The sequence below is a fragment of the Aquarana catesbeiana genome, linkage group LG08, assembly GCF_042186555.1.
Source record: "Aquarana catesbeiana isolate 2022-GZ linkage group LG08, ASM4218655v1, whole genome shotgun sequence".
Taxonomy (NCBI): Eukaryota; Metazoa; Chordata; class Amphibia; order Anura; family Ranidae; genus Aquarana; species Aquarana catesbeiana.
In genome coordinates this window covers 297,831,616-297,856,646 of record NC_133331.1, presented here as the reverse complement: position 1 = coordinate 297,856,646, position 25,031 = coordinate 297,831,616, and the positions used below count along the sequence as shown (strand labels likewise).

At 47.2% G+C, this 25,031-nt stretch overlaps 1 protein-coding gene and 1 pseudogene across 1 annotated transcript in view; both read right to left on the bottom strand.

The window, feature by feature from the left end:
- The window catches only part of LOC141106843 (uncharacterized), a 59,983-nt gene extending 46,488 nt beyond the window's left edge, over nt 1–13,495 (bottom strand). The window contains exon 1 of the mRNA XM_073597771.1: nt 13,054–13,495. The gene's annotated coding sequence lies outside the window, so the exon portion shown is untranslated. The remainder of the gene's footprint in view (nt 1–13,053) is intronic.
- LOC141104961 (uncharacterized) overlaps nt 1–25,031 on the bottom strand; it is a 72,317-nt pseudogene that overhangs the window by 2,962 nt on the left and 44,324 nt on the right.

Genomic DNA, 25,031 nt, shown 5'->3' with positions numbered 1-25,031 from the left:
GGGTTCCAACGTTTGAGGATATAATCACATTATTATAAACATGTAAAAGTCTGTGCTCCAATCAAATCATCAGATATAAAATGTCCAGCTGGTAGGAAATGGGTGTAACAGAAGAGAATACATATCATGTGTATATATAGCAGAGGGTAGAGGAGAGAGAGCAGAAGTCAGGAGTATGTAATGTACAACATAGAATATAGTGCAGGGGTCAGGAGTATGTAACATGCAATATATAATTACTGTATACGGTGTAATAGTCAGGGGGACTCATAATATTGGTGTTCAGTAATCATTGGAATCTGAAATGTTTACTGGAGACAAGTTGCAGAGGTCCCACACCGCTGCCTCCCATCTCCTGAGACTGCACTCAGTGACTTGGGTCTGAGACTATACAGACATATCCCTCCACCCGCCACAGCCAGCAAATAACAGACCAAGGAACCCCAGGGAATTGTTCTGTCAGAGGTCTTACTAGATTTGGGCATGGGTAGACAACTCAAGGTACATAATGCCAGCTGAACCCCAGAATCTCCATAAATTCAGTCTAGATACATAAATTGTGTCTGCAGCACAAAGGAAGATTATCCGAGAGAAATACAGGAATACAGGACGGGGAACTATGTAACTATGTAACTATGGAACACAGCTCAGCAAAGTGACCAAGGGATTACAGGCTGATATTACCCATTGCCCGCTCTACTCTGGACCAATCAGTGAGCTGTATGGGTGGAGGAATGTATTTAGTGTTAATGACCCACCTGTGCTGATCTCTGTAGGAGTGTCCTCCTCTATAAATGTCCCCGTTATTCCATCCTCCTCCATAGACTGCTGATCATCCCTCACATACCTCTCTTCTTCTTCTGATTTAACCTCAAATTCTATATCGATTGGATCTCCACTCTAAACCATGAAAATGATAGAAAAATATTGTGACATCATATAGAAAAAAAAACACATCCTCTCCAGAAGTCCATGTTCTAGATGCTCCGATCCACCAACCTTGTAACATTGAGGGATGGTGTGATCTTCCTGTGTGGAATCCCGGGAATACAGAGGACGGGGACATCTCTCTGGTGGGTTCCTGGTATTAGGTGCCTCCATCATATCCTTGTGTCCTTCTGAAAACTTCTCCATCACTCCATACTCCTCATCCTCCTCTTTATACTCTTCTTTAACATCAATATGATAATTTCCACCCTGAATATATGATAAAACATTCATTGTAACAAACATGCTGTGTATAACTCATAACTACCAATAATTGTTCCTCATCTACCTGATGATGGTGAGGGATGGTGTGACCTTCCTGTGTGGAATCCCGGGAATACAGAGGACGGGGACATCTCTCTGGTGGGTTCCCATTACTGGATCCATCTGTAGGAAACACACACACTGACTGAATACATTGTTTCTATGTGTTTATCAGATGATGGGGGATCTAGGTGGACCCTCCGTACTGCTCTCTCCTTTACAATAAAGTCTCCTCTTACCCGGTGATGTGAGGGGCGGCTGATTGTCCATCATGATGTCCTTCAGCAGCTCGATGATCTCTCTGGTGACTTCTAGAATCTTCTTTTTATTTCTCTATTCTATCAGGGAGGGAGGTGGAGGCAATGTGATGGTCATATGATCTCCAGACTTCACAGGAGGAGAACTCTAGATTTGAACACAAATAATAAACTCAAATGACATTCCCAGAATCCTCCTCACTGGTCAGGTCCCCATTTTATTTAAACCCTTACTTCATGCTGAGGTTTCTAAAATTACATACAATGCAGGTCCAACACAGGCCTACTTTGAAAGTGAGGAGGCCAGGGGCCGGCCCACATCCTAAGAGCGTCAGAAAAAAAGAGTCGGATAGAGGGATATTAGGAGGAGGAGCTGTGAAGTCAGTGTGATGTCATAGGATTCTCTGACTCTGATTGGAGGGACATTGGGAGGAGGAGCTGTGGGGGGTGCTGTGTGAGGTTTCTGTACACAGAATCATTTCTCCCGGGTGCGTCCCTCCTCTCCTAAACTGAAAGATGAACTTTATCTTTGGGCTTTGCCAGGATACATCATATTCCTGTGATCTCCGTGTACTCCGGGAGACTTTACTGATCACATTTTAGGATGAATATCTGAGACTGGAATCATTATGGAAAAACATTTCCAGATATTTACTACAAATTAAATTTTTCCCTCTTTCTTCTTATTTGAATCTTATAAAATAAAGAGACATACATATTCTAATTCCCCCTAAATAAACTGCCCATCCCCCCCCCCCCCCCACTAATAAAAGTAGTATAATCTGTTTGTCAGGAGTTTATTGTTGTCGGGGTTCGGCTTCTGCTATTACTAGCAGCTCTCGTCTCAGTGCACAGAGGCTGCTCAGCTGTCGGTTAATTACCAGCCACTCATTGTTTCTACAGTGACTCACCGGGTTACCATTACCTGCCTCATTAGTCCAGCCTACAGCCAGACCCTTTTTGCTATTTAAACTGCCTTGCTAATTCTCTCTGTGCCTTCGCCTGGTCAACATCTCCAGTATGTCTCCTCTGTGTTCCTGTTATGACTTGGCCTGGCTGACGTCTCTTCTGATTTCTGATTTTTGGCTTCTGACAATGCTGATTTCTGAACCTGGCTTGTCTGATTACCCGCTGTGGCTTCCAAACCCTGGCTTCTGTTTTTTACAATGTTCCTGTTCTGTGTTATTTTTGCTATTACATTAAAGGAGTGATTTTAACTGCACTTTCTGTCTCTGTCTGGTTTATGGTTCCTGACAGTTGTGCTCCTGCTCCTCATTCCAGCATCCTGGTTTTGGCTGTGATGCATTCTTTCTGTCTGTCCCACCTGCAAGGCGATTGATGTGGTCAGTCTCTGGGTGGAGACCAAACCTGATTTAAGCCAGCCAAGCCTGCAGTCTCATGCTTGTGATATTGCATTTGTAACATGTGCTCCAAGCTCTCTGTTTGTCTGCCCTGCTCTGCTGTTTCGATTCCCTCATTGAAGGCTTCGGTTCGGATATTGAATACTCTCTGAACTCTGCCTGCCTTTTGACTATGGATTTGACCCTGACTATTCTTAACCTTGCCTGCCTTGTACCTGGACTGTCATTGAATCACTTTGCCTGTCTGCCAACCGCAAATACCTGGTTGCTGTGCTGAGTTTGCGCCTTCCTTGGCGTGGTGGCCAGGAACTATAGCATTGTGTATAAGTCCTGGGGGCAACTGAGTACCGGTAGGCCTGCTTGCCTTATGGGAAGGGGGGCTTCTATAGGTGAAGAACAAAAAAGCCAGCTATAGTGTCTGACCGCCTGCGTTAGGGGTAAGTGTGACATTGTTAGTATAGATGTAGAAATTCTACAATAGACTGATGAGGTGAGAAGGTCATTGGTGGAAAAGGTGACATCTCCAAAATGAAGGAAATGTTTCAGCCCTGTAAATGGGGCAATGTTCTGATCCTGAAGTGTTTAATCTACCATTCCACATTATATATGGCTGGGGGCACATGTCTGGGGTTCATTCTATAAGTGGATTCTTTATTTAAGTGGGCGGACTTTGGTTCTTTACTTCAGTGATTTCATAAAGCTAGAATAAACAGCAAACTACTTTGAAAAACACCAGACTGTAGGTGACCTTATTTCCCTATTCAGCTCTCCTTCCTCTCTGTAACATGCACTTTCTACCAATCCTTCTTAGAGTTGTGTCCTCTCTACTTAATCTATCTTTCCCTCACCCCTCTTCTCCACCCCACAGCCTGTATATATCACTCTCACTTCTGTCCTCTCCCTATTACTGCACTCACCAACTCCTGATAATTCTAAAACCACATGCTAATAAAACCTCCAGGACTCTGAGGCATGTCCCTTCATATAAATCACACTCCCATATTACCTCCCTCACCCTTCTGCTTCTCCTAACCTCTGGAGATTAAACCCCAAACCCTGCGCCTCCATCATTTAACTGCCCAAATCTCCCATCACTCCATGCCTTCTGGCAACAGCTGCAATCCACACAATTTCGTTCCTATCCCTCTTCTTCCCAAAATCAGCCTCCCCTTCTCTTGCGCCATTTGCACCGCCTGCTCTGTTTGTAACAAACTCACTTTTGACCATGACCTCTTTATCACCAACTACTCACTGTTACTGAAACTTGGCTTCATTAATCTGACACTGCTTCTCCTGCTTCCCTCTCCCATGATGGGCTTCTCTGGACTCACTCCCCCTGACCCAGTGGATGTAAGGGAGGTGGAGTGGGAATCCTTCTGACCCTACATAGCATCTTTCAAGTACTTCACCCTGCTACTCTTTAACTCTCCTCATTTGAGGCACATTGTATTGTCCTACCTATGCACTCCATGCAACCTCTTCAACAAACCATTTTCTCTCTCTGATCACCACCTTTTTAGTTTCACTTTCTCCCAGTCTTCCATCTCCTCTTTTTCCAACCACCCAATACCCATAGAAACCTTTGCCACCTAACCCACCTTAATCCTTCTCCCCAATGCTACTGACCGCTTCTATGACAAAATCTCATACTTGTCCTACCCCAACCTAGCCACTTCTGTCTACAAAAGATCCCTGTTCTCTGCCCTTGATGAGCTCACCCCCCCCCCCCCCCTCACTACGCACAGAATCAGGTCATAACCCCTACAACCTTGGCAGATAATACCAGATGTCACAAAAAACATAGCAGACTCTTGATCACCTGTGGCGTAAGACTAAAAGTTAGAAAGACTTCCACCAATATAAATCTGCCCTCCTAAAATACAATTCCTGCCTCCACACTGCCAAGCAGACATATTTTATCACTCTCAATAAAAACTTATCATCCCGTCCCTGTCAACTCTTCTCTACCCTCAACTTTGTCCACAACTGACTAATTCACTCATTGCCCAGGAGATCATTAATCGCTTCAAAAACAAAATTGATACAATTCGTGGTGAGATCTCTGGTGTCCAGATACCTTCCCCATTTAACACTCCACGTCCACAGGAACACTCATTACTTTTCCTCATGGCTCTATCATACACTAACTCACATCTTCAATCTCTCCCTCTCTTTTGGCATCTTCCCTGTGACAGACGCAGATAGGACAGGGGCTTTTGGAGGGGACTATGGGCTAGCTTTCTACCCACTGATTATGACCATGGAGGATACCAGGGAATTTGTCTACTTCTCCCTGTCGGACGATGAAGGAGAGCCGGGTCCTGAAACCCTTTTCCGGGAGAATCTACAGGAACTATGAGGCCAGGAAGTCCCCAAAACAGTGGTGCATCTGCAGGAACATTGGGTCAAACAGATTGTGCAGATGCACCTTCACCAGCCAGAGATATGGAACTCTTCTTGGACATATTCCTTTTTTTGCCCTGGCAGGTCCTCGAGAGCGGCATAATGCAGCATTTACCCATTTTGCCCAGATACTACCAATCTTATATTATTAACTTTTCATATTATTTCTGCCGATGCGCCACTTGGTAACCTAGATCCGAGCTAGATCTGGGGAGGGATGTTTAGAAACGACGGTGTAATATACTTTATGTATCCGGGGCTGTAAAAATGTTTCTGGGCATCCTGATGGGCACGCCCTGGCTAATCGAGATTTATTGTGGACATGTCTTCCAGCACATAGACAAAGGAGGCAGGGTGGGGAATTCCTGTGACTACTAGCCATACTGATAAGACTTGTCTAGGTGCCTAGCTGTTAATTAGATCAATGATTAAAGGTTGCATTGTCATGTTTTTACTGGTTGTAGTCTCACAATACCAACCAAATTGTTCTCTTCGTTCCTCCCAAGACCTCTTGTTTTCTAGCTCCCTCGTCACCTTCTCCCATGCTTGCCTCCAGGACTTCTCCAGAGCCTCTGCCATCCTCTGGAACTCCCTATCGCAATTTGTCTGTCTGTTTTCTACTGTCTCCAATTTTAGACTATCCCTGAAAACCCCTCTCCTCAGAGAAGCCTTTCCTGCCCCCACCTAACACTTGGACTTTCTCCACCAGCTCATCCCCCACAGTTATTGCCTTTTGTATCCTTTGACCCTCCCTCTTAGTTTGTAAGCTCTCCGGATCAGGGCCCTCTGATTCCTCCTGTATTATATTATATTGTAACTGTACTGTCTTCCCTCATGTTGTGCAAACTGTTGGCACGATATAAATCCTGAATAATATTATAGGACGGCCATGACGGGGGGGGTTACTGGGTGTAAATAGAAAATACGATCTTATTACCTCTTCTGCTGCCACTTCCACCAACGCCTCCTCTACCTCGTATCACAAGGAGTGTCCTATATGTACCTGACATCACTTCCTGTCTGTACCTGACATCACTTCCTGACTTCCATAGAGACTTCCTGTCTGGGTAGAAGTGAGATCACCACCTTGAGGATCTCAGAGGAACTGCAGCCCCCAGAAACGTCTTGTAGTGTGAACACGGCCTTGTGCTTACGTGCAGTCATGATCCACAATATGACAAAACACAAGTAGTCATCAATTGCTGGGACCCGCGGGCTCTGCCTTCCAGCCCCACCCCCCAACTCCTGGCTCCAGCTTTTTGCCTGCAGGCTGCTCCTGGTAAGATAAGAAAATTGCTTCCCGCCCCGAGGCCGCTCCCGCCTGGCAGCCTACAAATGCCACAGTGTATTCCTGAGTCTGGAGGAACAGACATACCACAGCACCTGAGCGAGTATAGTGTGGGACTACATGTCCTCCCATCACACTGTCCCCGTCACACTGGCTTCTCCCCATCACACTGTCCCCTTCCCATAATACTGCCCCCCATCATACTGCTTCCTTATTGTCATGCTGCCCCCCTCCTGTCACACTGCCTCCTCATCATATTGCCCCCCTCCTGTCACACTGCCCCCCTACTGTCACAACCTCCACTGTCATAATGCCCCCTCCTGTCACACTGCCTCCCTCCTGTCATACTGCTCCATCACACTGGCCCCTCCCCATAACACTGCCCCGTCATACTGTCTCCCTACTGTCACACTGTCCCCCCCCACATCATAGTGCTCACCTACTATCACACTGTCCCCCTCCTGTCACAATGCCTAGGTACCCCTCTACTGACACACTGCCCCCCTTGCCTCTCATACTGCCACCCCGTCACCCTGCCCCCCTCTTGTCACACTGCCCTCCATCATACTGGCTTTTTCCCATCACACTGGCACCTCCTCCTTTGACACTGCCCCCCTCCTATAACACTGCTTCCCCATCATACTGCCCCCCTTCTGTCACACTGCCCCCTCCTATAACACTGCCTTCCCATCATACTGCCCCCCTTCTGTCACACTGCCCCCATCATACTACTCCCCCTCTGTCACACTGCCTAGGTACCCTTCTCATGTCACACTGCCCCCCTCCTGTCATACTGCCCCCCTCATATCATACTGCCACCCCAGTCACACTGCCCCCATCATACCGCCTCCCTCCTATCACACTGCCCCAAATCCTACTGCTCCCCTACTGTCACACTGCCTGGGTACCCTTCTCTTGTCACATTGCTCCCTCCTGTCATACTGCCTCCATCCCACTGTCCCCTCCCCATAACACTGCCCCCATCATACTGTCCCCCTCCTATCACACTGCCCCACACCTGTCACAATGCCTTGGTACCCTTCTCTTGACACACTGCACCCCTCCTGTTATACTACTCTTCTACTATCACACTGCCCCCCTCCTATCATACTGCCACCCCCATCATACTGCCTCCCTCCTAAAACACTCCTCCTCTCCTGTCACAATGCCTAGGTACCCTTCTACGGTTACACTGCCCCCCTCTTGTCATACTTCCCTTCTACCCAATCATACTGCCCCCCTCCTATCACACTGCCCCATCATACTGCACCCCTTCTTTCACACTGCCCAGGTACGCTTCTCTTGTCACCCTGCCCCAGTCTTGTCATACTACCCTTCTACTGTCACACTGCCCCCTTCTGTCACACTGTCTCCCCATGATACTGCTCCCCTCCTTTTACACTGCCCCCTCCTATCATCCTGCCTCCCATGATGCTGCTCCCTTCTTCTCACACTCCCCCGTCATACTGCCCCCCTACTGTCACACTGCCCTGTCATACTGCCTCCCTCCTGTCATACTGCCCCTTCAAATAATCTATAAGGACCTAACAGTATATATGTATCTAAAAGGATTTATTCCTTTTGTATCACCGATCTCCCTTCTCTATACCGACCTGTGCCGGCCCCTCCGTTCCTCACCGATCTCCCTTCTCTATACTGACCTGTGCCGGCCCCTCCGTTCTTCACCGATCTCCCTTCTTTATACTAACCTGTGCCGGCCCCTCCATTCCTCACCAATCTCCCTTCTCTATACCGACCTGTGCCGGCCCCTCCGTTCCTCACCGATCTCCCTTCTCTATACTGACCTGTGCCGGCCCCTCCGTTCTTCACCGATCTCCCTTCTCTATACTAACCTGTGCCGGCCCCTCCAATCCTCACCAATCTCCCTTCTCTATACCGACCTGTGCCGGCCCCTCCAATCCTTACTGATCTCCCTTCTCTATACTGACCTGTGCCGGCCCTCCGTTCCTCACCGATCTCCCTTCTCTATACTGACCTGTGCCGACCCCTCCGTTCCTCACCGATCTCCCTTTTCTATACTGATCTGTGCCAGCCCCTCCATTCCTCACCAATCTCCCTTCTCTATACTAACCTGTGCCGGCCCCTCCGTTCCTCACCGATCTCCCTTCTCTATACTAACCTGTGCCGGCCCCTCCATTCCTCACCGATCTCCCTTCTCTATACTAACCTGTGCCGGCCCCTCCATTCCTCACCGATCTCCCTTCTCTATACCGACCTGTGCCGGCCCCTCCGTTCCTCACCGATCTCCCTTCTCTATACTAACCTGTGCCGGCCCCTCCATTCCTCACCGATCTCCCTTCTCTATACTAACCTGTGCCGGCCCCTCCATTCCTCACCGATCTCCCTTCTCTATACCGACCTGTGCCGGCCCCTCCGCTCCTCACCGATCTCCCTTCTCTACACTGACCTGTGCCGGCCCCTCCGTTCCTCACTGATCGCCCTTCTCTATACTGACCTGTGCCTGCCTCTCCATTCCTCACCGATCTCCCTTTTCTATACTGATCTGTGCCAGCCCCTCCATTCCTCACCAATCTCCCTTCTCTATACTAACCTGTGCCGGCCCCTCCGTTCCTCACCGATCTCCCTTCTCTATACTGACCTGTGCCGGCCCCTCCGTTCCTCACCGATCTCCTTTCTCTATACTGACCTGTGCCGGCCCCTCTGTTCTCCACCGATCTCCTTTCTCTATACTGACCTGTGCCGGCCCCTCCATTCCTCACCGATCTCCCTTCTCTATACCGACCTGTGCCGGCCCCTCCGTTCCTCACCGATCTCCCTTCTCTACACTGACCTGTGCCGGCCCCTCCGTTCCTCACCGATCGCCCTTCTCTATACTGACCTGTGCCGGCCCCTCCGTTCCTCACCGATCTCCCTTCTCTATACTAACCTGTGCCGGCCCCTCCATTCCTCACCGATCTCCCTTCTCTATACTAACCTGTGCCGGCCCCTCCATTCCTCACCGATCTCCCCTCTCTATACCGACCTGTGCCGGCCCCTCCGTTCCTCACCGATCTCCCTTCTCTACACTGACCTGTGCCGGCCCCTCCGTTCCTCACCGATCTCCCTTCTCTATACTAACCTGTGCCGGCCCCTCTGTTCTCCACCGATCTCCTTTCTCTATACTGACCTGTGCCGGCCCCTCCATTCCTCACCGATCTCCCTTCTCTATACCGACCTGTGCCGGCCCCTCCGTTCCTCACCGATCTCCCTTCTCTACACTGACCTGTGCCGGCCCCTCCGTTCCTCACCGATCGCCCTTCCCTATACTGACCTGTGCCGGCCCCTCCGTTCCTCACCGATCTCCCTTCTCTATACTTACCTGTGCCGGCCCCTCCGTTCCTCACCGATCTCCCTTCTCTATACAGACCTGTGCCGGCCCCTCCGTTCCTCACCGATCTCCCTTCTCTATACTGACCTGTGCCGGCCCCTCCGTTCCTCACCGTTCTCCCTTCTCTATACTGACCTGTGCCGGCCCCTCCGTTCCTCACCGTTCTCCCTTCTCTATACTGACCTGTGCCGGCCCCTCCGTTCCTCACCGATCTCCCTTCTCTATACTGACCTGCACTGGCCCCTCCGTTCCTCACCGATCTCCCTTCTCTATACTGACCTGTGCCGGCCCCTCCGTTCCTCACCGTTCTCCCTTCTCTATACTGACCTGTGCCGGCCCCTCCGTTCCACACCGATCTTCCTTCTCTATACTGACCTGTGCCAGTCCCTCCGTTCCTCACCGATCTCCCTTCTCTATACTGACCTGTGCCGCCCCTCCGTTCCTCACCGATCTCCCTTCTCTATACTGACCTGTGCCGGCCTCTCCACTCCTCACCGATCTCCCTTCTCTATACTGACCTGTGCTGGCCCCTCTGTTCCTCACCGATCTCCCTTCTCTATACTGACCTGTGCCGATCCCTCCATTCCTCACCGATCTCCCTTCTCTATACTGACCTGCACTGGCCCCTCCGTTCCTCACCGATCTCCCTTCTCTATACTGACCTGTGCCGCCCCTCCTTTCCTCACCGATCTCCCTTCTCTATACTGACCTGTGCCGCCCCTCTGTTCCTCACCGATCTCCCTTCTCTATACTGACCTGTGCCGGCCCCTCCGTTTTTCACCGATCTCCCTTCTCTATACTGACCTGTGCCGGCCCCTCCGTTTTTCACCGATCTCTCTTCTCTATACTGACCTGTGCCGCCCCTCCGTTCCTCACCGATCTCCCTTCTCTATACTGACCTGTACCGCCCCTCCGTTCCTCACCGATCTCCCTTCTCTATACTGACCTGTGCCGGCCTCTCCACTCCTCATCGATCTCCCTTCTCTATACTGACCTGTGCCACCCCTCCGTTCCTCACCGATCTCCCTTCTCTATACTGACCTGTGCCGGCCCCTCCGTTCCTCACCGATCTCCCTTCTCTATACTGACCTGTACCGGCCCCTCCATTCCTCACCGATCTCCCTTCTCTATACTGACCTGTGCCGGCCCCTCCATTCCTCACCGATCTCTCTTCTCTATACTGACCTGTGCCGGCCCCTCTATTCCTCACCGATCTCCCTTCTCTATACTGACCTGTGCCGGCCCCTCCGTTCCTCACCGATCTCTCTTCTCTATACTGACCTGTGCCGGCCCCTCCGTTCCTCACCGATCTTCTGAAGTAATACAATCATAAAGCAGAACTTGTTTCATTTCCTCTTTTCAGCATCTTACATACAAAAAAACAGGAAACGTCTGGACGCTAATTTCTCTTTTAACCAATGGGGAAAGCCCCATCCCCCCACCCCCCTCATAATACACAAACAATAATAAAGCTTCTTTAACATTCTATAGACTAATGTATAATGTGTGATTAATAAAGCAATATCATGTCTGTCATAAAATATTCCATTACAAAGCAAGTTCCTTTTTTTCCACTGAAGCCTTTTTCCTAATAATTGCCCGATCGTTCTATTGTAATAATAAGCCAGTGGAAAGAACAAGTTACAAACTGATATTAAGGGGGCACCCCAACCCCCCCTCCACTTTGATCCTAACAGGATCACTAATAAGGATCTAACTCATAATCCTCATCGTTCCTGCTGGACCTTCTAGATGAGAGCTATTGAATTACAATTCATGGAGGTCCGATCAGAAAACATTTCTGCCGAATCACAAGTTTGTGCGATGACTCGGGTCCTTCACATCACAGCCCCCCCTTCTTATATTACAATTCCCTTCTTACATCAATATCCTCTGCCCCCCTTCATGTCACCCCCCACAGTGGTGTCCTCTGCCCCCTTCATGTCACCCCCCACAGTGGTGTCCTCTGCCCCCCTTCATGTCACCCCCCACAGTGGTATCCTCTGCCCCCTTCATGTCACCCCCCACAGTGGTGTCCTCTGCCCCCCTTTATGTCACCCCCCCACAGTGGTGTCCTCTGCCCCCTTCATGTCACCCCCCACAGTGGTATCCTCTGCCCCCTTCATGTCACCCCCCACAGTGGTGTCCTCTGCCCCCCTTCATGTCACCCCCCACAGTGGTGTCCTCTGCCCCCCTTCATGTCACCCCCCACAGTGGTGTCCTCTGCCCCACTTCATGTCACCCCCCCACAGTGGTGTCCTCTGCCCCCCTTCATGTCACCCCCCACAGTGGTGTCCTCTGCCCCACTTCATGTCACCCCCCCACAGTGGTGTCCTCTGCCCCCCTTCATGTCACCTCCCACAGTGGTGTCCTCTGCCCCACTTCATGTCACCCCCCCACAGTGGTGTCCTCTGCCCCCCTTCATGTCACCCCCCACAGTGGTGTCCTCTGCCCCACTTCATGTCACCCCCCCACAGTGGTGTCCTCTGCCCCCCTTCATGTCACCCCTCACAGTGGTGTCCTCTGCCCCCCTTCATGTCACCCCCCACAGTGGTGTCCTCTGCCCCACTTCATGTCACCCCCCCCCCCACAGTGGTGTCCTCTGCCCCCCTTCATGTCACCCCTCACAGTGGTGTCCTCTGCCCCACTTCATGTCACCCCCCACAGTGGTGTCATCTGCCCCCCTTCATGTCACCCCCCCACAGTGGTGTCCTCTGCCCCCCTTTATGTCACCCCCCACAGCGGTGTCCTCTGCCCCCCTTTATGTCACCCCCCACAGTGGTGTCCTCTGCCCCCCTTTATGTCACCCCCCACAGCGGTGTAGTCTGCCCTCCTTTACAGCATCCCCTTCCCTTGCGGCTCTGTCCCCCCATTCACATTTCAGCCTTTGCAGCTCTGCCCCCCCATTCATATTACTGCGCGTGGCAGCCCCCCCGTTTACATTACAGCCCCTGCAGCTTTGCCCCCCACCCCCATTGACTTCACAGCCCCTCCATTCACATTACAGCCTCTGCAGCTCTGCCCCCCATTCACATTACAGCTCCTGCTGCTCTGCCCCCCCCCCCATTCACATTACAGCCCCTGCAGCTCTGCCCCCCTCATTCACATTACAGCTCCTGCAGCTCTTTCCCTTCACTCTCCTACCTTACTCAGGGACGGAGCAGAGAGCGGGAGTAAACACAGCTCTGGATGGAGAGCGGGATCAGCAGCTTCCGGAATGATCTTTTTTAGGTTAACCACGAAGGCCCTGCATCCTAACAACCAATCACCGGCTGGTTAACTCCGGCAGCTCCTGCACCCGCCCTCTTTTCTAAACAGCTGTGCCTCCCAGTGATCTAGCCTGCCTCTCCGCTCGGCTGAGGCTCCTAAATGTCGGGACCGCGGCCTGTTCTAGATCAGGACTTTGGAATCACACAAATAACAAGTTTCATTACAAAATATATGAAAAGGAAACAAAGTGTCATTTATAATGAGTGTAGCGGCTTCCTCCCCCCGGGGTCAGTGCACAGCGGGGGATCAGGAGAGGAGATACGTATTATATCTGCCTAGCAACAAAAAGGGGAAGGAGCGGTCTTGTCTCTAAAAGGGGAAGGAGCGGGTCTTGACTCCACTAGACAAGTTACACGATATAAATGTCTTTAACCATTTCAGCTCTGGAATATTTACCCCCCTTAATGACCAGGCCATTTTTTGCGATACAGAACTTTGTTGCTTTGCGGGACTGACAATTGCGCGGTTGTACCCAATTAAAATTGATGTCCTTTTTTCTCAACAAATAGAGCTTTCTTTTTGTGGTATTTGATCACCTCTGCGGTTTTTATTTTTTGCGCTATAAACAAAAAAACGAACATTTTTAAAAAAAAAACAATAAAAAATGGAAAAAATCTAATTTCTTTATCAATTTAGGCCAATATGTATTCTGCTACGTGTTTTTGGGTAAAAAAAATCCCAATAAGCGTCTATTGATTGGTTTGCGCAAAAGTTATCGCGTCTACATACTATGGGATAGATTTATGGAATTTTTATTTTATTTATTTTTTTACTAGTAATGGCGTGATCAGCGATTTTTAGCGGGACTGCGACATTGCAGTGGACAAATCGGACACTAAGGGGATTATTTATTAAAGCTAGAGAGGGCAAAACTAGTCACAATTCTGCAGAGAAACCAATCAGCTTCCAGGTCCTGAGGAACCTCAGACTGTGAGGGACGGTGCCGGACCATCGTATTCCTCTTATCCTGAGGAACCTCAGACTGTGAGGGACGGTGCCGGACCATCGTATTCCTCTTATCCTGAGGAACCTCAGACTGTGAGGGACGGTGCCGGATCATCGTATTCCTCTTATCCTGAGGAACCTCAGACTGTGCGGGACGGTGCCGGACCATCGTATTCCTCTTATCCTGAGGAACCTCAGACTGTGAGGGACGGTGCCGGACCATCGTATTCCTCTTATCCTGAGGAACCTCAGACTGTGAGGGACGGTGCCGGACCATCGTATTCCTCTTATCCTGAGGAACCTCAGACTGTGAGGGACGGTGCCGGACCATCGTATTCCTCTTATCCTGAGGAACCTCAGACTGTGCGGGATGGTGCCGGACCATCGTATTCCTCTTATCCTGAGGAACCTCAGACTGTGAGGGACGGTGCCGGACCATCGTATTCCTCTTATCCTGAGGAACCTCAGACTGTGCGGGACGGTGCCGGACCATTGTATTACTCTTATCAGACTGTGAGGGACGGATCATTTCTGATCACCTCTATGATCCAGGACAGTTGTTCTCAACTCCTGTCCCCAGGACCCACTAACAGGCCAGGTTTACAAGATAACTGAAATACATCACAGGTGATATCATTTGCTGCTCAGTGATTGCAGTATTCTAGTCTGCATCTCCCCCAAGGTAATACTTAAAATCTGGCCTGTTGGTGGGTCCTCAGGACTGGAGTTGAGAACCACTGATCTAGGAGGACCATGGCATCACTTCCGGTCTAGGGCAGAAGATCTATATTTTTTTAAAATATTTTTTGCTTTAAAAGGTAGAGGAGATATTTGGTATCTTATAAACCCCAGATGTCTCCATAAAAAGGACCTGTCATCCCTTAGACATGTGCGATTTGTTTCTTACGAATCGAAAATTCGTACGAATTTCCAAAAATTCATACGTTCATAAGCATCCGAAATCGAATTGCTATGCTTCTGAATTTTATAGAAAATACGAAATTTCGTTGATGAATTTCGGATCCAAATTCCGTTACAATGAAAACGTGACTGGTGTTTTGTTGACCAATCAGAGGTTTTCTTCTGCTGCTGAGTGGGGGTTGGGAAAATGACCTTTTTATTATGGGAGTGGGAGACTGGTACTGGTAGTCGATGGGAGATTCAGAATCGTACAAAATAAGAATGTTCTTTAATATCGTTATATTATTGTCATAATAATTACGATTATTCGTTATGATGAAGTTAAAAACCCAGGAAGTCATCACAGCACAGGGATGGGGGGAGCCCCTCATAATGATCACAGCACAGGGATGGGGGGAGCCCCTCATAATGAGTACAGCACAGTGATGGGGGGAGCCCCTCATAATGAGTACAGCACAGGGATGGGGGGAGCCCCTCATAATGAGCACAGCACAGAGATGGGGGAGCCCCTCATAATGAGCACAGCACAGGGATGGTGGGGGCTCCTCATAATGAGCACAGGGATGGGGGGAGCCCCTCATAATGAGCACAGGGATGGGGGGAGCCCCTCATAATGATCACAGCACAGGGATGGTGGGGGCTCCTCATAATGAGCACAGCACAGGGATGGGGGGAGCCCCTCATAATGAGCACAGCACAGGGATGGTGGGAGCCCCTCATAATGAGCACAGGGATGGGGGGAGCCCCTCATAATGAGCACAGCACAGGGATGGGGGGAGCCCCTCATAATGAGCACAGGGATGGGGGGAGCCCCTCATAATGAGCACAGCACAGGGATGGGGGGAGCCCCTCATAATGAGCACAGCACAGGGATGGGGGGAGCCCCTCATAATGAGCACAGCACAGGGATGGGGGAGCCCCTCATAATGAGCACAGCACAGGGATGGGGGGAGCCCCTCATAATGAGCACAGCACAGGGATGGGGGGAGCCCCTCATAATGAGCACAGCACAGGGATGGTGGGAGCCCCTCATAATGATCACAGCACAGGGATGGTGGGAGCCCCTCATAATGAGCACAGCACAGGGATGGGGGGAGCCCCTCATAATGAGCACAGCAGGGGTACAGCCCCAGGAGGAAGTCAGCACAGCACAGGGATGGGGGAGCCCCTCATAATGAGCACAGGGATGGTGGGAGCCCCTCATAATGAGCACAGCACAGGGATGGTGGGAGCCCCTCATAATGAGCATAATGAGTCTGACGACTGCCATATTGAGAAAGGTATTTTTTGCTTTTTAAATTCATCATAACGAACGTTCGTAATTGTTACAAAAGTTAACAAACCTAACGAAAATTCATATTTCGTGCGAATCCAAATTGCATTTCGGACACGAATTACGAAATACGAATTAACGGCTAATACGAAAAGGAATGGAACGAAACGAAGCTAATTTATTGACGGCGCACATGTCTATCCCTTATTTCTATCACAAGCGATGTTTACATTTCTTGTGATAGGAATAAAAGTGTTAACAAAAAAAATTAAAGGGACAGTGTAAAAATAAAATAAAATATTTTAAAGTGCCCCCATCCCTCCGTGCTCGCGTGTAGAAGTAAACGCATATGTAGGTTGCGCACATGAGGTGTTCGCACCACACACGTGAGGTATCGCCCGCAAACATTATAATGAGAGCAATAATTCTATCACAAGACCTCCTCTGTAATTCTAAACTGATAACCTGTAAAATTCTTTAAAGTGTCGCCCATGGAGATTTTTATCCACCTCAATACCGGGCACTTTCACCCCCTTCCTGCCCAGACCAATTTTCAGTTTTCAGCGCTCTCACACTTTGGATGACAATTACTCAGTCATGTAACACTGAACCCAAACAACATTTTTATTTACACAAATTGAGCTTTTTTTTGTGGTATTTAATCACCACTGGGTTTTTTTAAATATTTTGCGATATAAGTAAAAAAAAGAGCAAAAATTATGAAAATAAAACGCACTTTTCTTTAGTTTCTATTATAAAATTTGCAAATAAGTAATTTTTGTTCATTAATTTGGGCCAAAATTTATACTGCTACATATCTTTGGTAAAAATAACCCAAATTAGTGGATATATTTTGGTCTGTGTAAAGGTCATAGAGTCTACAAGCTATGGTGCAAATCATTAAAAATTGATCACACCTGATGTACTGACGGCCGATTCTCATTTCTTGAGGCCCTGAAATGTCAGGAAAGTACAAATAGCCCCCCTATGACCCCTTTTTGGGAAGTAGACAGTCCAAGGTATTTAGTAAGAGGCATGGCAAGTTTTTTGAAGTTGTAATTTTTTAACACAATTTTCGGGAAAAATCAAGGTTTTTATTTATTTATTTTATTTACACAAAATTGTCATAACAACATATTATTTCTCACACACAGCATATGCATACTTCCAATTACACCTCAAAAATACATTCTGCTACTCCTCCTGAGTATGGCAATACCCCATGTGTGAGACTTTTACACAGCCTGGCCACATATTGAGGCCCAACATGCAGGGAGCACCTTCAGCATAAATTACACATCTAATTTCCTGACAACCTATCACACTTTTGAAGGTCCTGGGGCAATAGGACAATGGAAACACCCACAAAATACATTTTGCTACTCCCCCCAAGTATGGCGATACCCCATGTGTGAGACTTTTACACAGCCTGGCCACATAGAAAGGCCCAACATGCAGGGAGCATCTTCAGTCCTAGGGGCATAAATTACACATCTCATTTCCTGACAACCTATCACACTTTTGAAGGTCCTGGAGCACCAAGACAGTAGAAACACCCCCAAAATGACCCCATTTTGGAAAGAAAACACCCCAACGTATATTCTATGAGGCATGGGCTGGAGACAGATACTCTGATGGGCTGGTGACAGGTACTCGGGTACTCTGATGGGCTGGTGACTGGTACTCTTTCTTTTGGGGCAATCAGTGTGTATTGGTGTATACTGTGATTGGTAACTAGCTTTTACCGCAATCACCTCCTCCTCCTTGGACACAGCCGGTCACGCGGTAAAGAGCCATTTTCATTGACTGTTTACCCTAACTGGGGATGGCCTGTGTCCCGAAGGGACACACATCAACCCTGATCGCTGCGCGCACCGGGGACGTCATATGATGCCTGGAGGGAGGGAGTGTTCCGGCCGGCGTCATTCATCTATAAGTCAGTAGGGAAGTGGTTAAGTATCATAGTTTGTCGCCATTTTTACGAGCGTACGCAGTTTTAAAGCGTGACATGTTGGTTATCTATTTACTCGGCATAACATCATTTTTTTATATTTTAACAAAACATTGGATTATTTGTGTTCTTTTGCATTAAAATTAATTAAAGGTTATTTTTCAAAATAATTTGCGTTTAAAAAACTGCTGCGCAAATACAGTGTGACATAAAAAAATTGCAAAGACTTCCATTTTATTCTCTAGGGTCAATGCTAAAAAAAAAAAAAAAAAAAAAAAAAAAAATCTATTTATATATTATACACACACACTGTTGTGAGTGTGGTATGTACCGTATATACTCGAGTATAAGTTGAGTTTTTGCAGCACATTTTTTTTTTGTGCTGAAAGTGCCCCCCTCGACTTATACTGGAGTCAAGCACTTTTCTGCAGCAAAAAATTTCATTTTCCGAACCGAATTTGGGGCCCTGTATCTCAGGGCCACTTGGTGCTAGGAACCCCAAATTTTGTGTGCAAACCCAGTGGAACTGGTACCACAACATATATAAAGCCGAGGGTTCCTAGCACCAAGTGGCCCCGAGATACGGGGCCCCAAAGCCAGTTCAGAAAATGTCATTCTCTGCTGCAGAAAAGTGCTTGACATTTATGTATCTCGGGGCCTCACTTGGTGCTAGAAACCCCAGCTTTGGATATTTTATGGTGCTAGTTCCACTGGGTTTGCACACCAAGTTTGGGGTTCTTAGCACTAAGTGGCCCCTGAGATACAGGGCCCCAAAGTTGGTCAACTGTGTCTATCTGCAGCAATGTCATTTCGGGACCCTTTGGGTTCAGAGACCCCAAATTTTGGCTGCAGCTAGGGGGCATCTAGGAACCCTTAACTACTGAGTTTGAAGTTCGGGGGACCTATGGCTGCAAATGGGCACAGTGAGGCATGCAAATGGGCATTGTTGACCCTCTTTTTCCACTTACAGTAGCTGTGCATTTCTCACCCTCGTCTTATACTAAGTTTTTCCCATTTTTTTGTGGTAAATTAGGGCCTCGACTTATACTCGGATCGACTTATACTCGAGTATATACGGTAATCTTAATTAAGATCTCAGTGTTTTGTTTTTCAGTGCCTCCAACCTTACGGTAAATTGGTGAACTTAGTTCAGATAATCAGTACATACCACAATCCTTTCCCGAGTTCCTTAATTCATGGTGATTTCTTACCAATGTATAAATATCTCCCAACAAAATTAATAAGTAAATCATTTGACTTTGTATAACTATACTTGTTAATTAATAATTTCAAACAGAACTGGAATTTCTTGTGATTGATATTTCACACACGCATTATCAAAACATCAACTCGGCAATGGAACAATATTTCTTAATATATTACAAATAGCTCAGGGGAGCCCAAATTGTTCTGTTAGAAAAAAATGTGCGGTAATCGCGCTTTACTTCCAAGAACACGATATCCCTTGTCGCTCGGGGGAAACAGTCCTCTGAATTTCTCCGGCCGGAAGGAATCCAAAGTATGTCTCACGGAGTCAACAGATTAATATTTCTTTCAAATTTGCAATATCCATCTAACAGAGCTTACTAAAATTGAATGGGGCAATAATACTCTCCACTGGGACCACAGACATTGAAATTGATGTAATACAGGTTTGTGTCTGAATTTTTCCCAAACACGGCTTCAATAATACACAGCCTAGACAATCAATATGGGCAAACGATAATGATAAATTACCCTACACACTGTATATGATGATGTCAACACATAATCTACAATCCTTACAATTATGAGAGGAAAAGATAACTAATATTTGTATGGTCTGTATCTTATCAACAGTTTAAAAGGGGAAGATATCTGACAACATCTAAGTACATCCAGTGGTTCCAGTCACAAGGTCCAGCAAGATGGGGAGCGGTCAAATATCATCAGGCTTCTTGATCGTCTAGGGAGTGTATTCGGCGTGTGGGTCTGTGATCCCCTCTCTATGGCTCTCACATCCCAGGGCTTTTTTTTCTCAAACAGTAGGTGCTGGAACTTAACCACAGCCCCACAAAACCCCTCCCCCTACACACACCCTCCAAATCACATCAAATAGTGGGTGTGGTCAGTCAAATTTCACGAAAACAGTAGGGGCATTAAATACCAGAATTGCATTAGATAAAGAGTGCAGAGCTGTCACTTGTAAACACAGAAACCAGACTTCTGTGTCTACAAGGGATTGTGGTGAGCAGGCACCAAAGGGTCAGAGCCAGAGGTGGTGGAACTGAGTTCCACCAAGTTCCCCCTGAAAAAAAGCTCTGCTTTATACCATCTAAATACCAGAATTGCATTAGGTAAAGAGTGCAGAGCTGTCACTTGTAAACACAGAAACCAGACTTCTGTGTCTACAAGGGATTGTGGTGAGCAGGCACCAAAGGGTCGGAGCCAGAGGTGGTGGAACTGAGTTCCACCAAGTTCCCCCTGAAAAAAAAAGCCCTGCTTTATACCATCTGGGACAATAAGCTCATAAAATTATCATAAGCTCAGCCCAGAGGGTTTGGCTTATTCTCCATTGGTTTGGAGAACTTTGATGATTTGCCTGGTAAGCTCAGGTAATATCATCTCCAGCCACTAGGTGTGTCTGAGGACAGAAAAAGTGTTCTAAACTATTTGTTAAAAGAAAATATATTCTCTATCATAACTGGCATCTATCTATATATTGGGGCTTATGAATATATATCTATATTGTTCAGAGACCCCGGCAATTGGTACAAAATACAATACACTTAGTATAAATTTGATTAATTAATATCACACAAAATGGATGTTTATATGGATAAATGCATGACTCCTGCATATCCCATGAAAACCTATTTGTCTTGGGACAACACATGTTATATGTGTATTTTCATGTAGATGCGGTCACGGTTTCTTATTCTTAGATGCGCCCCTCTTCCTATGCTCGAGCTGGACTTCTAGTGGTCAATGGTCTGACCGGTCGGGTAATCAAGACACCATACACAGTGTGTGGATTATCAAGAAAATACAGTGGTTTATTCCGGCTTCACAAAATATATAGAAAACAGAAAAGGGGTTGTGTAAAGGAGACACCCCGATGAACAACCAATCAAACTCATACATGTGTTATACGAGCATAAAGATATTTCTAATATTCTAATATTTCTGCCTAGAGACAGACTCCGTGTCATAATTCTAAAAATGTCTTATAGGGCGTACACACGGTCGGACTTTGTTCGGACATTCCGACAACAAAATCCTAGGATTTTTTCCGATGGATGTTGGCTCAAACTTGTCTTGCATACACACGGTCACACAAAGTTGTCGGAAAATCCGATCGTTCTAAACGCGGTGACGTAAAACACGTACGTCGGGACTATAAATGGGGCAGTGGCCAATAGCTTTCATCTCTTTATTTATTCTGAGCATGCGTGGCACTTTGTCCGTCGGATTTGATTACACATGATCGGAATTTCCGACAACTGATTTTGTTGTCGGAAAATTTTACCTCCTGCTCTCCAACTTTGTGTGTCGGAAAATCCGATGGAAAATGTCTGATGGAGCCCACACACAGTCGGAATTTCCAACAACACGCTCCGATCGAACATTTTCCATCGGAAAATCCGACCGTGTGTACGGGGCATGAACCTTATTTTCCTGGCATAGGGCGTTATGTTCGTTCTCTAAGGTCTAAAAGCATCTACATGTGTCAAATCCTAACCAATTGCGCATCCTGCCTCGAGCCTTAGTCCCAGTATGCAAGCTAGGTGTGAATGCAATGTGCAAGCATAAGCTAGAAACATGTTATAGAAAAACATCTTTATAGGAGGTTTAAGGAGGCACGCTTGCTGAAACTTTTTAAAGAACGACCCTAGGTTCTATATTTCCTTACACTTATGTCTTTACAACAATGATGGGTATCTAAACACAGTTCTTCATTTGTTCTATATCAAAATTTATATTTCTATCTTATGGCAGATTACTCATGGGGTCAGTGGATATTAAAATTACGGTCGTATCTGTGACCTGGAGTCTGATATAGCATTTGCATCACTTATGATCACATATATTAAAAAAAAAACAAAAAACACATACATACAGGAATTGAATGTCTTCCTTGAAATGGACTTTGGACGGGCTTTACTGAGGGTTTAGAGAAAAGTTTAGCTGTACAAACAATTTCTCCTTATAGGCACTTTTAGTCAATATCATGATAGTCTGTTCATATATTTGGGACTGTTGTCGTTTTGGTGTAACATTAACCTCTCATCTCAGTCATTGTCTGAGGGAAAGCTTGAGTCAACATTGGGGCTGATTAGGAAGGCAATTTCAAACAATGGGGTTATTTAGCCAAGCTTTTCCTTTGATTAAAGGTTTTGTAACGTGGTTTTGAAAACACAATTTTTTTACCATAATCAGCTGGTTTCATATCAGATTCATGTTTACTTGGCTTCGGTTTTGTCTCTTAACTTTACCTCTCCAATGGATGGCATAATTCTCCCCCGTGTGAGATCTCTGATGTTTAGAAAGAGTGGACTTCTGTGAAAAACATTTCCCGCATTAAGAACAGGAATATGGCTTCTCCCCCGTATGCAATCTCTGATGTCTGTAAAAAGTGGACTTCTGTGAAAAACATTTCCCGCACTATGGCTTCTCCCCCGTGTGCAATCTCTTATGCGTGGTAAGAGTGGACTTATGTGAAAAACATTTCCCACACTCAGGACAGGAATAGGACTTTTCCCCCGTGTGCAATCTCTGATGATAGGAAAGAGAGGTCTTCTGTGAAAAACATTTCCCGCACTCAGGACAGGAATACGGCTTTTCCCCCGTGTGCAATCTCTGATGTTTGGAAAGTGTGGACTTCTCTGAAAAACATTTCCCGCACTCAGAACAGGAATACGGCTTCTCCCCCGTGTGAGATCTCTGATGTGTGGTAAGATTGAACTTATGTGAAAAACATTTCCCACACTCAGGACAGGAATACGATTTCTCCCCCGTGTGTAATCTCTGATGTTTGGCAAGTGTGGACTTCACTGAAAAACATTTCCCGCACTCAGAACAGGAATATGACTTTTCCCCCGTGTGCAATTTCTGATGATAGGAAAGAGAGGACTTCACTGAAAAACATTTCCCACACTCAGGGCAGGAATACGGCTTTTCCCCTGTGTGTAATCTCTGATGTTTGGCAAGTGTGGACTTCACTAAAAAACATTTCCCGCACTCAGAACAGGAATATGACTTTTCCCCCGTGTGCAATTTCTGATGATAGGAAAGAGAGGACTTCACTGAAAAACATTTCCCACACTCAGGGCAGGAATACGGCTTTTCCCCCGTGTGCAATCTCTGATGTTTGGAAAGTGTGGACTTCTCTGAAAAACATTTCCCGTACTCAGGACAGGAATACGGCTTCTCCCCCGTGTGCAATTTCTGATGTGTGGAAAGACTAGACTTCCGTGAAAAACATTTCCCGCACTCAGGACAGAAATACGGCTTTTCCCCCATGTGCAATCTCTGATGATCGGAAAGATGGGACTGCTGTGAAAAGCATTTCCCGCACACAGGACAAGAAAATGGCTTTTCCCCGGTGTGCAACTTCCGATGGTAGGAAAGAGCGTACTTATCTGAAAAACATTTCCCACACTCAGGACATGAATACGGCTTCTCACCTGTGTGAGTTCTTTTGTGTACATTAAGTTTGGATTTATAATAGAAGCACTTCCCGCACTCAGCACAGGGAAAGACCTTATCTGTTGGAAGGACGGCACCGTCCCTCACAGTCTGAGGTTCCTCAGGATAAGAGGAATACGATGGTCCGGCACCGTCCCGCACAGTCTGAGGTTCCTCAGGATAAGAGGAATACGATGGTCCATCTACACTGTGTGGTGCCGGATGGACATTTGAGGTAGTCGGGTTTTCTCCTGGACTATACTGTGTGATGTCCTCATCTTCTATTTTACAGTCTGGAGACAAAGTGAGACAATCCTCTGAGGTTTTCCTCATCTCCCGTCCATCTACTAAAATAGAAATACAAAGATTATTACTAGACATGAGCAGATTGGTTCCCCTAAACCAGGACTCCGCCCACATCAGGCAGCTTTGTCTCTGAGGATCTTACAATTCCCCCCTCAAGGTAACTAGTAAATGGGTCCTCTGATCTCCTACCAGTTCATTTCTTTATTCATGGACCTTAGTCAGAGAGTGAGGAAACAACGAGAACTGTCTTTTATAGGAGTGACAGTGATGAGGGGATTATAGGACGAGTGTCCCCACCCCCTCTATCACTCATTGCCATCTTCCCAACACAAGAAGTCATGCACTTCCTTATTTAGTCCATGATTTAGTCATGAATAACAGCGGGGCTGAGCCCCACCAGAGGTCAGAGAGTGAGGATGGGGGGAAAACAACCAAGATGAAGACTGGACTGATCCTGAAGACCATCATCATTGGGTTATTGACTCCTCCCTCATTGTCACTTTCTGTTGAAGGTTCCAAAGTTGGAGGATGTTATCACATTATTATCAACATGTAAAAGTTTGTATGCAATGTACAACATAGAGTATATAGTGCAGAAGTCAGGAGTATGTAAGGTGCAACACAGGGTATATAGTGCAGAGGTCAGGAGTAGGGATGAGCTTCGAGTTCGAGTCGAACCCATGTTCGACTCGAACATTGCATGTTCCACCGTTCGTCGAATTTCGAACATTATGGGCCGTTCACGCCACATTCGAGTGGCGCGTCACGGGCCATAATTCACTGCGACAT